The 17,703-nt window shown below is 42.2% G+C and overlaps 1 long non-coding RNA gene across 1 annotated transcript in view; it reads left to right on the forward strand.

Moving 5' to 3' along the window:
- Nucleotides 1–15,535, forward strand: part of LOC149862942 (uncharacterized) — a 298,678-nt gene extending 283,143 nt beyond the window's left edge. The window contains exon 5 of the long non-coding RNA XR_016443299.1: nt 15,269–15,535. This is a non-coding gene — a long non-coding RNA (uncharacterized LOC149862942). The remainder of the gene's footprint in view (nt 1–15,268) is intronic.
- Nucleotides 15,536–17,703: the final 2,168 nt, after the last annotated feature.

A 17,703-nucleotide genomic window follows, 5' to 3' on the forward strand; every position in this document is an offset into this window, starting at 1 on the left:
TGCATTGACCAGCAGACAGCATACAACAGTCATCAGTAAACATGCCCCACACCTTGATATAGTTGATTGTCAGATAAAGGAAGAATTCTATTCTAAACTCAACCAAGTCCTGTCATTTGTCCTCAAAGAAGATACTTTGATTCTTCTTGGAAACTTCACTGCTACAGTGGTCAGGTACCCTGAGCTACAGAAAGGAACACTTGGAAAGTAAGGGGTGGAGGAATTCTATTCAAATGGAATTATTCCTCCTGAACAAGCATTTGGAACATGCTCATGACTGCTGTACTGATCATCATTTGATGCATTCCATCATGTCTTCTCATATTGCCCCAAAATGGCTTAAGCAAAGGAAGCAGCCAATAAAGAGGTTCAATATCGAGTGCTTCAAAAGGCCTTTGAAACTTTCCAACTTCCCTGATGATGATGACACCATTGGTCACTGGGAGAGCCTTAAGAAAGGTGTCCATGTGGCATATGAAAAATTTCTAGGCTTCTCCACAAAGAAACATCTGGACTAGTTTGATGATAATGGTAAGGAAATTCAAGCTCTTATTGACAGAAAAAGGAAAGTCTTTAAATGACATCAGCACAGAATGACATCAGCACCAAACAGAAGCAAGATACTTATCACCACGTATCAGAGACAAAGGAAAATTCAAGAGCAAAAGAACAACTGGTGGGAGGAAATACAAAGGTTGGCTGACAGCCACAATATACATAATTTTTCTTTAGCATAACCAAAGCTATCTGTGGGCCAAGCACTCAAGAAGCTGCCCTCTAAGGTCTGAGGATGAAACAACAGTCTTTAAAGACAGCTCCACCATCAGTGCATGGTGGAAGGAACACTTCAAGAGCTTCTGAACCAAGATTCTAATATTGAAGATAATGCCATCAAAGCCATTTCACACGAACTCATTAATGAACACTTTGCAAACCCACCAATCTATCAAGGGGGTTTGAGGCGATGAACCATTGAGCAGATGAAGAACAACAAAGCATGTGGTCCTGACGGAATGCCAACTGAAATTTATCAGCATGGTAGAAAAAAGGTCTCTCACCAACTATATGCTGTTATTTTGAAAATTTGGAAATGTGAACAGATCATGACTTGAGAAATACCAGAATCAACTATATTCAAGAAAGGAGATAAATCAGATTTCAGCAATTACAGTGGCATTGCACTCCTGTCAATAGGTAGGAAAATCCTAACACACATTCTACTCAAGAGACTCACTCCCCTTGCTGAGTAGATTCTACCTGAGTCCCAATGTGGTGTCAGACCATTCAGAGGCACAATATACATGATCTTTGTCATGCAATACCTTCAGGAGAAGTGCTGTGAGCAACAGCAATGTTAACCTGGCCTTCATTGACCTGACTAAACACTTTGATTCAATCAACAGGAGGCCCTAAGGAAGATACTGATGCAATTTGGTTGCCCACCAACATTTATTACCATTGTCAGACTTTTTCAGAATGACATCACAGCAACTGTCCTAAGCAATGGCTCTGAAATGGATGCCTTCATCATTAGAACTGGAGTTAGGCAAGGATACATGATTGTACCAACACTTTTTTCCATCTGTATTGCAGCTGTTCTATATCTCATTAATGATAGACTTCCATCTGAACTTGGTATCCAATACTCAGAGGGTGATGGTTGATGGGAGCGAATCGTCTTGGTGCACTGTGACCAATGGGGGTCCCACAAGGCTCTGTCCTAGGGCCTATACTGTTTAACATCTTCATCAATGATGTGGACACTGGTGTCAGAAGCGGGCTGGCCAAGTTTGCCAATGACACCAAACTCTGCAGTAAAGCATCCACATCTGAGGATAGGAGGGTGATCCAGGTGGATCTGGACAGACTCATGAAATGGGTGGATGAGAACCTGATGGTGTTCAACACTGAAAAATGCAAGGTTCTCCACCTTGGGAGGAAAAACCCGCACCGTGCTTATAGGCTCAGTAGTGCTACGCTGGTTAGCACTACAGATGAAAGAGACTTGGGGGTCATGGTTAACCACAAGATGAACATGAGCCTTCAGTGTGATGCTGTAGATAGTAAAGTGAGCAAAATGCTGGCTTGCATCCATAGATGCTTCTCAAGCAGATCCTGGGACATCATTCTCCTGCTGTACTCAGCCTTGGTGAGGGTGCAGCTGGAGTATTGCATCCAGTTTTGGGCTCCACAATTTAAAAAGGATGTGGAGAAGCTTGAGAGAGTCCAGAGAAGAGCCACATGCATGATCAGAGGTCAGGAAAACAGACTTTACGACGACAGGCTGAGAGCCATGGGGCTCTTTAGCCTGGAAAAGCACAGGCTCGGGGTGATCTGATGGCCACCTATAAGTTTATCAGGGGTGCTCATCAGGATCTGGGAGAACGTCTGTTCACCAGAGCCCCCCAAGGGATGACAAGATCGAACGGTCACAAACTCCACTGTGACCGATTCAGGTTGGACATAAGAAAGAACTTCAGTGTCCGAGCCCCCAAGGTTTGGAACAGATTGCCAGCGGAGGTGGTTCAAGCACCCACTTTGAATGCCTTCAAGATGCATTTGGATGCTTATCTTGCTGGGATCCTATGACCCCTGCTGACTTCCTGCCCCTGGGGCAGGGGGCTGGACTCAGTGATCCTCTGGGGTCCCTTCCAGCCCAAATGTCTATGAAATCTACCACATGGAGAGGAATCTCTGTACCATCAACCAGTTACATTCCAAATTCAAGATAAGCAACACCTCCATTACTGATATTCAGTATGCTGATGATTGTCATGGTGTCCACTCAATTGAAGACTTCTAGGTCACTGTTGATTGCTCTGGTGAAATGAATGAAAGACTTGGACTCACTGGGTGCATCTACATGAGACACTTTACTGCATAGTAGCATAGTTTAAGGCACAGTAAGCATGTGCGTCTACAGAGAGACGTGTTTACTGTGCAGTAAACCACACTAGTAGCAAGTAAATTTGCTGCCTGAAATTAGCAAATAAATTGACTTAAGATTACTAACTGTGCAGTACTGCTTCACAAAAACCAAGGTACGTTAATAACTTACCCCAAACCAACCAGTTGCTCCCCCTCGTGTTACAATTAGAAGGAAGTTCTTGGAGAACATTGAGCATTTCCTCTATCTGGGTAGCCACCTTTTCCAAAAAGTAAACATAGATGATGATACTCAACACTAGATAAAATCTGCCAGTGTTTCCTCTGGACATCTCTGAAATAATAGATCATGACATCAAGAGCCAAAAAAACCTTATCTACCAAGCTATCATCCCTACTCTGTGTATGGGTGTGAAAGCTGTATAACATATCAGAAACACCCGCAAGCCTTGGAATGTTACCATCAGCAATGTCTTTGGAAAATTCTGTATTATCAGTTGGAATGACGGTAGAATGAATCTTAGCATTCCAGCTCAAGCAACAACCATCAGCATTGAAGATATGTTTATATAGCATCAGCTACATTGGACAGGACATGTCATAAGGATGCCTGACAAATGGCTCTCAAAACAGCTCCTGTACTCCCAGCTCACTAGTGGTTGCTGCTCCAGAAATGGGCAAAAGAAGAGATTCAAGGGCACCTTGAAGGCCATTCTTAAGAAATGTGATATTACCATCAGTGCCTGGAAGACTCAATTACTGAATTGCCATGAAGTACAACAAGGCATTGATCATTTTAAGCAAACTCACCTCACTAAGGAAGTAAGTAGATGACAAAAATAAGAGGAACGAGTTGTGATGTTATATCACCAGGATCCATTCCTTGCTTCTGGAACTGTATTTTGTGTCTGCAGTCAAACATACAGATTTTGTACTGGGCTCTTCAGTCACCTCTGGACTCACTGACTTCCATATCTATTGGAAAACTGTCTTATGGTATCAAGGGACTGCTGCCACTGATGATTTAAGAAACCATTTTAAGGATGTGTTTAAGCTATTTGGGTTTAAATACATGGTTTGTTTCCCTGAATCTTAATATTTAGGCCATTTATTTATCTCTCTGTGCATACCAGCTTGCATTCACTTGTATCCAATTGCCATTGTCTGAATCATCTGATCTCATTTTTTCCAGGCTTTTTTTTGCCGTTGGATTTTGTTCTTCTTCATGTTTAAAAAGCCTCTGGGTTTGGTGTTATCAGTAGACTTGATAGTGGTTGAAATTACACATAGGAAAGCAATTCTTTAACAGCCTAAAGAGTGTAAATATAATAAGGATCCTTATGGGCAACTGAAACTTCACAGAATGGCAAAATTGTCCATTCTTTCAATTGTATACTCTCTACCAGCTACTGGAAACAAATCTCAAGACAATCGTTAAGTTCTTATTTAGGAAGTCCATGTAACAAGAGCCCACTCATTTGTTTAAATGTAGCACATGTAGCAACAGGTGAGAGGTGCATTGTTTTTGGTTAAATGCTTTATGCTTCAAAACCTGATGTGGCAGATATGTGTACTAGAACTTTAATAGGCTCAGCTTCAGTGTGGAAGTTATCAGAGTTATCAGAGTGTGGAAGTTATCAAAGTTATTGTTTAGATTAAAAGTGAGGGTATGGGCTAGATCATGGTTTTGAAATATCTGTCACTGTTCACTACATCCTATACAGTACTTTTGATATCATAAACCCCTTATCTTCCAATATTACAAAGAACCTGATGTAATATTCATGCAAGTCAGTTAGAAAACTCCTGTTGAATTCTGTGGCTTTCGAGAGTGCCAAATGGCTTAACATCTATCAATAATCTTACAACATATCTATACCCTACTGCTTCCATTGCTGCATTGTAAATGCAGCATGTTCAGCTGGTTCTGATCACTGTAGTTTTACTATATATATATATTATTGAAAAAACAAAATAAAAAATCAAGTACTTTCTTCTCTGGTGAGTCGATCAGTTTGTCATGTTTATTGGCTCTTCATTTTCTGGTCAATTTTTTTTAATTAACTACTGCTGAAATGTTAATTACAAAAATTCTTAAACTACAGGCAACTCTGAGCTATGTCACTTGCATCTTTAATAACATGGAAAAATTTCAATTACCTTAGCCCTTTGCATGAAATAGAAGTGATTCTTTCCATTACTTTACAGTTAAATATGAGCATTGTATGAAGTAAATAGTCACAGAAGTTTGCTCATGAGCAAATATAACTAAGATTCTGTTAAACTAGTAAGGTAAAATACTATTCCCAACCAGAATCTGCCCTGTCAATTAGCCGTCATCATTGCAGACATTGCCAGTGACAGAACTAATGCAGTGTGTCATGATTATTGCACTCCTCTGAGCATAAATTGAATAGGGAATGGCTAGTAATTAGCTCAAGCAAAACAGGCTCTACACTTGTCTTCCTTTGTCATTAAAGTCCAGCTGATAATGAAAGAAGCCCCAGTAATTAGCACAAAACCAGACTAGAGGTCTGACTGTGCTTAAAGAAAGCTTTTACAAATGCCGTTTTCCTCTAATGAAAAATTGACTTGAGAAACAATAGGGAATGATAAGATAATTGCATGTTAATAGGCAATAATTATTTTAGAAAAAGAATTATTTTAAGGAGCCTTCATCCTAACGACTAAGAATAATTAATATGATAATTATGCACAGATTCACAAACAGATCTCTCTCTCTCTATGCATATATATATATATATATATGCCTACCAATAATAATAGAGAGTTCTTCTCAGTAAAGTGGGCATTCCCAACTCATGTCAGTGACGCGTTCATAGTACTCACACAACATGTATAATTATGTTTGTTTTATCTTTCACAGGTTAGATTTAGATTTTTTATTTTTGGTTTTGCAATATTTATAAATATTTTTTCCTATCACTTGGTGCATAAGTCAGGCTGCCTTAGTTAAACTGTTCAGCCCTTATAAACCATTTTACTGGTAAATATTTAAAATCTAAAAATGTTATTGATGCTTTTTTATTTTTTCATTTTCTTCCACAAGGAAAGTCAAGAATGTTGCTTATCTGTATCTAGTTATATTGGACTTGAATAATATAAATATTTCACAGCAGTACAAATAACAAAGTTGCAGCACGAGATCATATATCTATAAGATATTAGGACTTTTAAGTCAGTGCCATCATACAAAGCAAATGCCTGGCTCTGTGGTGATAAAAAATGTCAAATACATCATGTGCTAGATATCTAACCTCGAAACTGATGCTGATCCAGGACTGAATATTTCCTGTCCTGTTCTTTGTCAGTGTCATTTTAGGTAGGTCCAGTTCTAGTGTATACACAAGTGTCAAGTACAAGTGCAGTTATACTTTAAACCAGGAAATGAGCTAAATATAAATGGGTATTCTATGCCAGTTGCTCTCCAACCCAGACAGTTTGGGAGCAGAATAATTTTTTGGGGGCAAGTCTTGACAAATGCTTCACTCCCCTAAGTATTTTGGGCTACGGTGACAGGAACAGCATAAGCAAGGTATGAAGGCAAGAGGCTCAGCTGCATTTTCTCCCTTCTAGATCCAAATATTGAGGTGCATATTTATATACCATGCAGGCTTACTCACATACTCACACCAAGGCACAAGGACCCACATGAGGTTGGGGGCAGGGTGCTAAATTTCATTCTCACCCTTTCATGAATTAGGCCGTGTGTAAACAAAATGTGGGGTATGTGTGCATGACCCTTTAAAGTGCGCTAAATGGTTTTGCACTGCTTTAATGGTGTTGGTGTTTGCATGCGTCGGTGGTGTATTGTGCAGTAATACTAGCCACTGTAGCAAGTTCAGCAGCATAATGCACCTTAAATGACTTGGGGCGCAATAAACTAAAACTCCTCCAAGAAGTTTTAGTTTGCTGCCCTATAGCCATGGAGTGAAGCACTGAGGCCCATGCAGCTCTCTGGCTCTGCAGGAAGCCCTGCAGGCAGCCTGGCAGCAGCCCAGGAGGAAGGCTCCACCCAAGAAAAGTGGTGAACTTGATCTTTTTTCTTCCCTGCAGCCTGACTGCCTGAGCTGTGCAGGGGCCCCGTGCTTCCCTCTGCAGCTGCGTTGCCCCCTGGAGGAGGAGGGGGCTGCCAAGGAAGGAAACACCAGCTCCCTCCCCACCTGTAGCCCAGGGACTACTCCGCCCAGCGGTAGGTTGCCCTCCCCTCTCTGCTGCCGGAGAGGCAGCTAGTTCGGGTGTGCACATGACACAGGGTTTTAAAGGGCCGTAAATTGAAGTGGTGTTTTTAATAACCCTTGCTTCAGTTTAGGGCTCCCATTTCATCTACATATACCCATAGACAGCAAACCCTTTTATCACTAAGGCAATGGTGATGCCTTGGCCTACACTGTAGTAATCTTTGTGAAATTAGGGGGAAGAGCACAGGTTGCAGCAGTGGATGGTTTCAAGAAGGCACTAGGAAGTAAAGATATGTGAACATTGCTGGAATGCTATCTACATTTTCAGCGCCTCTAAATAGGAAGAGCTACATTTGTTGTAGAAAAATGTAGTTACCCAACATGAAGTATGTGAAATATGGTAGCATATGAAAAGTTTGTAATTTAAAGTGAGCCAGCAATGACTGGTAGTTTGTATATGTGTGTGTTTGTCTGTATACAGACTCTTTATTTTGGGATACAGACCATATATTTCCTATATGCCTATTTAGTGCTTAGCAAGTTTGGGCACTTGCTATGGTGTAAACAGTAATGTGATTATAAGAATATAGAGCTGATGCAAATTTCCAGCTCATTAATGGAACACAGGTAATTTTCTGGATTGCATTTTGTGTTTCTGAAGATTTTTGAAAGCGAATCAGGATTTGGAGGAAGGTAAATTCAAATTAGAAAGTTGTTTGGATTCCAATTACCTTTCATTTGTTACAGCACTGAAATGTCTCTGTTTTCCAAATGCAAAAATTCTGGGGCCTGCTTTATGTATTACCAGTATTGCACAATTAACTGCAGACCAGCTACACATACAAAACATCTATTATACCATAAAAGCTCCAGCCAGCTATAAAGATAGACCTAAAAAATGTATACTTTATAGCTGGTTGCTATTGAGCCTTAATTTGCAAGTGTAGCAGAGTCTCTCCTGTGGCTGAGAGCCCTGTCACCATGCCCAGTGTAAAACCCTGGAGCTCTAGGGCTGGCAGGAGCTTTGACTGTGGCAGCCACAATCCCCAGGGCTCAGTGTACTACCCCTGGATCCTGGGGATTGCATCTGGAGTCAGAGGATCACCACAGGGATGATTTACTCTTCCCTGGGGGTGTGGGGAAACCCCTGAGACTGGAGGATCAGTGCAGGAGCAATTTCCTCTCCCACACCCCCACACCCTGGGAGTGTGGGAAACCCGCAACCCTGGGGCTGGAGTATCAAGCTTTCCCTGTGGTCACAGTACTAGGGAGATTGTCCCTGTGGTGATCCTTCAGCATCAGAGATTTCCAGTGGGGAGGTCACTACACCAATGATCCTTCAGCTCTGATGATCCATAGGCTGCCCCCAGGGTTGTGATCCCCTGAACTGGGATTTGTGGTACTCCCAGCTGTGGGAGCTTCTTGCTGGTGGAGGATTCCCCTTTGCACCAGCAGTAAGACACAATAAGATCTAATGTGCGATCCCATAATTGCATCTCTTGCCATGCTTGTGTGGCACGGCAAGAGACACGACTGTGTGAATAGTGCATTAGTTCCCATTGTGCCTTTACCTGCATGTATAGAGGGGGCCTGAAGGCAAATAGTTTTATATTTTTTAATGCATACAAGAAAATTTTAATAAGATTCCTTTTTTAAGATAACCTCTCCACATATCCTGGGGCTGTAATAGTTTTACTTATTTCCATATTTGTGGATTATAACCTCTGTATCCCAAACTAACATGATAGAACATGTAATTTTAGGAGAAATTCTTGTCCTTCCTTGCCTAGAAGGAATTCCAGCTGGCTTCTTGAGTCTGATAATATAGTGTTTACACATTGGGTAGCTATGACCAGTAATAACAGACATAAAGCATATATGTGCAAGGAATGCAATATAGTAGTTGTTTGTGTCTTGACTGCCTGTGCTTTATTCTGTTTTTGGCAAGGAGTGCTATATAAGCACATTTCTTCCTGGACACATTACTGGCAGCTTCATATATGTAGACTGATATATATGGGCTATTAGAAAGATATACTATTTACACAACTTATGGGGTAGTTGACAGAAATCTTAAGAAGACTGCTGACTGTTAAACTAATCTAACATATCTACTGCATCTCTAGAGCACCTATCACTATAGGGCCTCATTGCTTATATTAATGTGCTTCTTTATGTCTGATCTATGTATAGGAAAAAGTAGGCTATTTTAACTTCAGAACTATTTCAGGTTTAAAAGACAAATTAGCACGATTGCTTAAGAAAAGGAAAGCACTGTGCCATAGTTGAAAGGTCTGTATTCTGATATCTAACAAAAAGGTCCTAAGCGAAATTGGTGGGATCAAAAAAATCATGGCAGATTGGTCATGCTGGTAAATATGGGATTTAGGACTTTAAGGCCTTCAAGGTTTAATACCGGAATAATGGACCTTTTTCATCTGTAGTCTTTTCGTTCAGATGTACTCAAGCGCAGCAATGACGTGATATCTCTGTTATTGAAAGGTTCTTGTGGGGCTCAGCAGCACGAGTTGGAAGGTCCCAGTCTGGTTCCTAGTGAACATAAAAACTATCTCTAGAATTGAAACCTGAGGGCAATTTAGAAATGTAAAGGACATAATGTACTTAGATAAAGGCTGATTTTGTTGCCCTGAGGGGTCAGGCCAATGCTCAGGATCTCAATATTGCACTGTTAGAGAGATATACAAACACACAAATCAATTAGGTGCATACACACACACACACTACCAGCTCAGGCACATACACGTGCAGACCAGCCTAGGCACTTGCATACCTATCACCAATTCAAGCACATACATGCTACACACACGAAATTTAGACAGAATCAGTTACCAACACCTGCACATCCAATACACATATGTGGATTACTAATTCATATAGCACACACACACAATGATACCTATATATGTGTATATATATGTGTATTCACTAATTCACACACATACCACCCACCTACACATACACACAGGTGAGTTCCTAAGTTGGGTATTGTGATATGTATGTATGTATGTATGTATGTGCTTGGTGTATTTGGGATACCTGGGGAAAGGTTAAGGTAAGAAAGTAGAAGTGTAAGGAGTGAAAGTTGCTGGAAATGAAAATCACTGGGACCCGGATTAAAACCAGTAGACTAGAGGGGCCTGGGCTGAAGAACTGAAGATCGGAGGTAACTTTAGGTTAATTGACCTTAATTGATTAAAAGACAATGCCCAAAGCCTGCAGAACAGGGAAGCGACCCTGGCACAGAAGCTGGGACTGGAGCCAGAGCTACAGGGGAGCTGAAAAGGTAGGTGCGGAGAGGGAAAATGGGACTAAGGAAAAGTGTGGGTGTTAAAGAGGGCTCTGGGAAGCCAGAGGATGGTGCCGGGGCAGCTAGAGAAGTTGCAGGAAGTGGCAGTAGGTGCTGGGAGCTGGAGAAAGGCTCCAGCTACTGGACAAAACTGCAGGACAGCCACGAGGATCTGGGAAGCTGAAGCGGGGTGGGGCGGGGATGACTACAGAAGGTGCAGGGGAAGCCTGAAAACAGAGAGATGGATGGCAGAAAATCACAGGAAAAGTGGCAGGAGAGACTGAAAGGCGGCAGGGCAGTGGGAAAGCAGAGAAAGGCAGCAGAAAAATCACCGAAAAGGCAGTAGGAATTGAAAGGAGATCAGGAAACTAATGGTGAGGGGTGGGAGCTGGAGCTGAGAGAGAAAGAATGAGGCTGGAATTTAAGATAAGGAAGGGACTTGGATTTAGTAAAACATGACCCAACTCGGGGTTGCAAATGACAGTGGCTTTATTGAACAGGAGAGATGGTGACACAATGTCTTATTGGTTCAGCTTATAGGAGGAAGTGTGCAGGTAATATCTACCTATCCAGGCTGGAAAGGGGTCCTTGTCCAGTAGATGTTGTCCAGAGGGGACAGGGCCTCTGGGTGGATAGGCGGTGTGGCATGGTGCTGGTCCAGATGGAGAGGGCGTCCCACTGGGTCTGTCTTCACTGCCTCTTTTTATAAGGGCAGATCTTGTGTGACCCTAGTGACAGAAGGCATGCCCAGGCGAGGGTCATCCCCGGCATACTGAGCATGTGCTCCATGCAGGGATGTGCAATTTTGGGTGTCTGTAATGGTGAGAGTTACTGGTTCTGCAGGGTCTTTTGTCTTTCAAATGCTGGGTTCTTGTCTCTGTTCCTGGGTGAGGTCTGTGGTTCCTGGATGAATCAATGCGAGCTGATGGCCCGGTCATTACAGGCCCTTCAATAGAGGGCTGCTACCATTGTATTTCAATCATTCCCAATCACACTCATTCATCCGGGAACCAATTTACATGGGAGGGATATGTGACTCATACAGTTGCAACACAGGGGATGCCTGGGCAGAGGACACAAGGTGGAGACTTGACATATAAAATGGAAACTTGACATGACTTTGGTTCACTTACAAACACGGACCTAAACCATACAATATCCATATGAAACAATAAAAATAAATACAAAAAAGAAAATAATACAATATACAACAGTAAAAATCAATACAAACCTAATAATTATACAATATAAAATAGTAGATATCCAAAACCGAAACTTGCTACCAAAATAAAAATGTTAAAGCTTATCCTACATCTTAGCTTACTTATACTTATCTATAGGGAATAGAGAGGGAGAGAAAAAGTCATAAATGGTTGTGGAAGGGGAGGGAATGCATTTTAAAATAAATTTTAAAAAGAAAAACTGGGGGTTTTGCTACAATTTCTTGCTCTTGAGCAAGCCCTGCCCACCTGCTCCTGTTGGTACATGCCCAATTCAGAAACAAGGCTACAGCATAGCAGTTTTAATTTTGCTTCATCCAAGGTAAAAGTCAGGGCAATTTAGGTAACTTTTATCACAACAGGAATCGTGCACACTTAATAGGTACAACCCAATAGCTAGTACATGCTCCTGAGCAGCAGCAGCTCCTCCACTTCTGAAGCTGCCACAAGTATATGCTTCTCCATATTCTTATTATAAAAGTCCGGGAGGCTGAATGCAGGGGTGGCTCCAGGATGGTGCAGTGGTGAGCTCTGTCACCACTACACTGTGATCCTAGATCTGCCACTTGCTGAATAGGTATGAGACCCCAGTTCTAACTTCCAGAGGTCACCTTGTACAGTGGCTCATGAAACTTAGTTGCACTGTTAAGTAACTGATACTTGCCTTTCTCGTTACAAGGCCAATGTTCAGTAGTAGATTTTGAAGTGCCCAGAAATATAAACACAACTTAGAGTATAAACACAAATCTCAGGCCCTTGGCTCCCAACCCAGTGCAACTTCATGTAAACCGAAAGATAATGGTGAACCTGTGTCACATCTTCAAAACGTTACTAGGGTTTTATTCTCCAGACAACAAAATCTTGGATATATAAAAGACCTGATTAGAATTTAGTTCATATCATTTGTGTTACTCCATCACTACTCAAGTATTATGATAGTTTCTAGATCAAGTTACAGAAAATAATGTGACAGTGTGTTGGACTTGGAGAGTGCAGCACCACAAATCTATCTACCCTGGGAAGCAACATATCTTTCCACTGTATAGTGAAAATTTTTCTTTGCTTTACTGCAACCTGAATTATTTTTGGATGCTAAAATAATAGACATTTGTACTGAAATATGCTGCAACATTTTCAGTCGGTTTGAATTGAAATAAATATTTGCTGCTTAAGGAATTTTACAGTTTGGGAAGGAACAATGTAATGTTTGGGGTTTTTACAATTGCCTTGTACAAAAGCACAGACAAGATCTGTTCCTGTTTTATTTCTTATCTGCTGTCAGTTTTAATCAAAATTATTGCAAGCAGCATTCCATTACTGTTGTCGTGGAAGCTAGCTGTTTGCTTTTGCAGAAGGATTTGATTGTAATAGTCCATGAAATGGCTTCAGCATTGGGCTCTTGGATACTAGAAGGGAAAACAGCATTCTCTGTGGTAAAAACTTAAAATCTGATTTCATGCAATCAGTAATATGTTGTCTCACTTTGCACAAGACATTAAAAAAAGCGCACTGACATTGAGGAAAACTGAAATAGTTATCAAATTAAGAGTATATGTACAGTCTGTCTTATTTTAACTGCAAGTCTAAAATGCCAGCAGACAGTTTGGACTTCTATTTGTCAGAGGAACTGCTACTATCAAAAGTGTGGCTGTTTGATTAATGCTTGAGTTTAAATGCAAGTCCAAGGAAGGTTAGAAAGAGCAACAATTTATCTATTGCCAGATGAAGCTTGGATCCTTATGAGGCAGCCAATATAACTGATATCCACTGGAATGGATATTTTGGCTGTTTGTTTTAGCAGTCTCATTTGCAAGGTGGCAGTTAACATTGTGACACCACTTCCATTAGTTTGCCCTGTCTCACAGATTTCCCATCATAAAGTCTGATTCCACTCTGAAACTTGAAACAGCTTAATCTTGAAGTAACATTTTTCATTTTCAATTATGTAGGAGTTCAATCAATTAGAAGACTGTTTACAACTTTGTTGACCTCATGAGTATTGTTTGTATAGAGAGTAGCAGGGCCAACTGATAAAAATTAAGATTGCTCCATGGATTCCAACTGAATTAGATAAGTATCTGACCCTCTGAGGCTGGTAAACAACTCATTGGTTAAAAATTGTAGATTCACTACTATTAGCAGTGAAAGCCCTGAAACAGCTAAGCTAAGATGAACTTGACTAGCCCCCTTGAAGTGTCCCTGACACACATTTTCAACCATGGGATTAATTCTTAAACTTCCCTCTATCCCTTCTCCATCTTATGCCAATGTATCTCTTTGAAGATACTGAACTTTGGATCATGGCTGTTTTGAATTATATTGCTGCAGTTTATAAGTATGTACAGAAGTTGCATTTAGTTTTTTCCTAAGTAGGATTAGGTCCATCTAAATGCCTAATTGTACAGGCGTTCAGGGAGGTTAAATTGGGCAAAAATTAATGGACCCAATCTAAGTTCATTCACCAGAGAAGGTGAACTTAGATCGAGAACAAGTTAGCCTGACCTATCGAATGCCTGGACTCATTCAGCGCGCAGCTCGGTGCTGGACAAGCCCAACTGCTTGTCCCAGCCCTAGGGCTACACTATTCCTATCCGTCCAACCCTCTGCCCCACCCCAGATGGACACCCTTTCTGCAGAGCCAATAGCCCCCATTCCAGGGTCAGGTAGCCACCCCCAATCCCACATACCTTTTCCCCAACCCTGGGTTGCTTACTCTGGTTTCCCTGCACAGCTCCCACGACTGATGGATACCTGTACACACCATTCTTAGTCTGTGTTCAAGTGCCTTTACAGTAAACTCTGTGAACATGGACTGGGTGCAGTGAATGAGTGTACGTGCCCTAAGAAAATGAAATATATTCCATAATAGGTTTAATATGCAAAGGCACATTTGGTAAATTTTTCTATAAAAGCCATCAATGACCCATTCAAGAAAAAATGCCAGTCTGGACACTGGAATGCCTGGGTCTAAGTCAAAATTCCTGGATGGCTCCTGGTGGGTGTTGGTACACCCCTATATCCATGCGAAGTCCCACTGATGTCAACCAGATACTAAGTGGACAGTATAAATCACAGAATCTCACATGTATAAACTCAACTTGGCCCTAGGGATCTGAAATGGTGAAGGAGTAAACACCAACTGTCCTAATCATAGTTCTACCCCTTCCAAAAATAATTAAACTGCATTAAATGTACTTGTGGGAAATCAGAAAGACAAATGATGAGCTCTCAATGATGTGAGAGAAACTAGCACATTTATTGTAATTCTTGGTAAAGTTTGTTTCCTGCTTCTCAGTTGAGCATGGTTTAAAATTATAGTGACAAAGTGAACTTTGTATTTCTTTGCATTTGTCAGAGATTTTGTTTTCAGTGGCTGTGAACATAAAGTAGGACATATTCTTGTGGTTCAGATGGATTCCTTAAGGAGTGAGTTGAGTTCAAAGTTAATAAATTTGCATATGACAACACTTGCTTTAAACAAATATGCAGTGAAAAACCCCCACATTCCTTCACTGATTCATGGCTCTAGCTGTAGTCTGCAAATATCTCAGAGGATCTTACAACAACTCTGACAGGGGAAGATGGAGAACCAGAACTGTTGATTCCAGAGCTGCAGGAAATTAACTGATTGATTCCTCTTCTTTCCTTTACAGAACTGGATTAAAGAAGCTCTATAGCTGGCCAATCAACAAGAAATCCTGGCACTTTTGACAGCATTGAAACCTTTCATTATCCCCACCTGCAATACTTGACATTTACAAGGTCTGAAAGAAAATGCAGGAATAGCATTCAGTGTACAGGACTATACCATAAGCAGTGGGAATTATAAACATTTTCAAAAAGCAATTTTGAATCAAATATTTTGATTTGAAATGGGAAAATTAGAACTAAATTTAGCGTTTAAGTGAATTTGATCTGTATGATTTCCTGGGGGCAAATTTTACTGTCCCTAACAGCAGCCTGAAGCTGAAGGTATGTCCACACAATACGGTGCAGTTACATGTTGAGGTTCCAGAGATTACCTAAAGTTACTCAGGGAATAAATAGCTTCATTGGAGTGAGGATTTAAGGTGATATAGGCACAGGATTTGACCTGTGGATTATCCAGTCCCCTAGACATAGTGACTGCCTAAATTGCCTAAATAGTATAGCTCCATGGATTTCAGTGGGATCGTGCCTTTGTTTAACTGCTGAGGATTTAACCCTCATTTCCATCCTGCTATAAACACCATACTTGGTAACACAGAATAGGGCTCACCTAAAAATTACCTACAAATGCTTAGAACATCTAGAGTCAAATTATGTATTCAGCTGTACTGATGTAAAGCCAGATTAAATACATCCATTTACTGAAATTACTGTTTTAGTATGTCATATACCAGAGTCTGTCTGTATTTTCCAGCATTGAGGGTGGCTGTTTGGTCCTTGCACTATGACACTACCTCTCCCGCTGCCTTCCTGGGGCCTAATGTTTTCATAGTTTCATAGTTTCTAGGGTCGGAAGGGACCTGAGCAGATCATGTAGTCCAACCCCCCTGCCATGGCAGGAAAGAGTACTGGGGTCAAACGACCCCAGCAAGATGTTCATCTGACCTCCTCTTAAACACCCCCAGGGTAGGAGCCTGCACCACTTCTCTTGGAAGTTGGTTCCAGATCCTAGCTGCCCTGACCGTGAAGTAGCGCCTCCTGATATCTAACCTAAACCTACCCTCTGCCAGCTTGTGACCGTTATTCCTGGTCACTCCTGGCAGTGCTCAGGGGAACAGTGACTCCCCCAATACCTGCTGATCCCCCCTGACTAGTTTATAACAGGCCACTAGATCCCCCCTCAGTCTTCTCTTTTGGAGGCTGAACAGGTTCAGGTCCCTGAGCCTCTCCTCATAGAGCCTGCCCTGTTGTCCCCTGATCATATGAGTGGCCCTCCTCTGGACCCTCTCCATGCTGTCAACATCCCTCTTGAAGTGTGGTGCCCAGAACTGGACTCAGTACTCCAACTGTGGCCTGACCAGTGCCGCATAGAGGGGGAGGATCACCTCTTTGGACCTGCTCGAGATGCATCTGTGGATGCATGACAAGGTGCGGTTGGCCTTCCTAACTGCCTCCCCACACTGCTGGCCCATGTTCATCTTGGAATCAATGATGACCCCAAAATCCTTTTCCGCTTCCGTGCTGACAAGAGGGGAGTTCCCCAACCTGTAGGTATGGTGCTGGTTGTTCCTCCCGAGGTGCATCACCTTGCACTTGTCTGTGTTGAATCCCATCCTATTCTCATCCGCCCACCCTTGTAACCTGTCCAGGTCTGATTGTAGCCTGTTGCACCCTTCCAGTGTGCCCACGTCTCCCCACATCTTAGTGTCATCAGCAAATTTGAACAGGGTGCTTTTACCCCCTTGTCCAAATCACTGATGAAGATGTTGAACAGAGTGGGCCCGAGGACCAAGCCCTGTGGAACCCCACTGCCCACGTCCTTCCAGGTTGAGAAGGACCCATCCACTACCACCCTCTGGGTGCGGCCCTCCAGCCAGTTGGCGACCCATTTGACTGTGTGGGTGTCTACACCACAGCCCCCCAGTTTCTTAATGAAAACGGGGTAAGAGACAGTGTCAAAAGCCTTCCAGAAGTCCAGGAAGATTATATCCACTGCTACCCCTGCATGTAATGATCTGGTGATCTGATCATAAAAGGCCACCAGGTTGGTCTGACAGGACCTGCCACTGATGAACCCGTGTTGGTTGCCTCTAAGCATGCAGTCCCCTGCTGGCCCCTCCTGGATGTGTGCCAGCATAATTTTCTCAAACAGCTTGCCTAGGATTGAGGTAAGACTAACTGGCCTATAGTTTCCTGGGTCCTCCTTCCTGCCTTTTTTGAAGATGGGGACCACGCTGGCCCTCTTCCAGTCCTCCGGTACCTCACCAGAGCACCACGAGTGCTCGTAAAGCCGTGCCAGGGGACTTGCAATGACCTCGGCCAGTTCCTTTAGAATTCTAGGGTGGAGATCATCTGGACTGGCTGACTTGAATACATCCAACCCCTCCAGAAGCTCCCTAACTAAATCCTCACTAACCTGTGGCCCAGGTGTGCCTCTCTT

Source organism: Crocodylus siamensis, chromosome 6 (assembly GCF_052110815.1).
Source record: "Crocodylus siamensis isolate JL-2025a chromosome 6, ASM5211081v1, whole genome shotgun sequence".
NCBI classification, from domain to species: domain Eukaryota; kingdom Metazoa; phylum Chordata; order Crocodylia; family Crocodylidae; genus Crocodylus; species Crocodylus siamensis.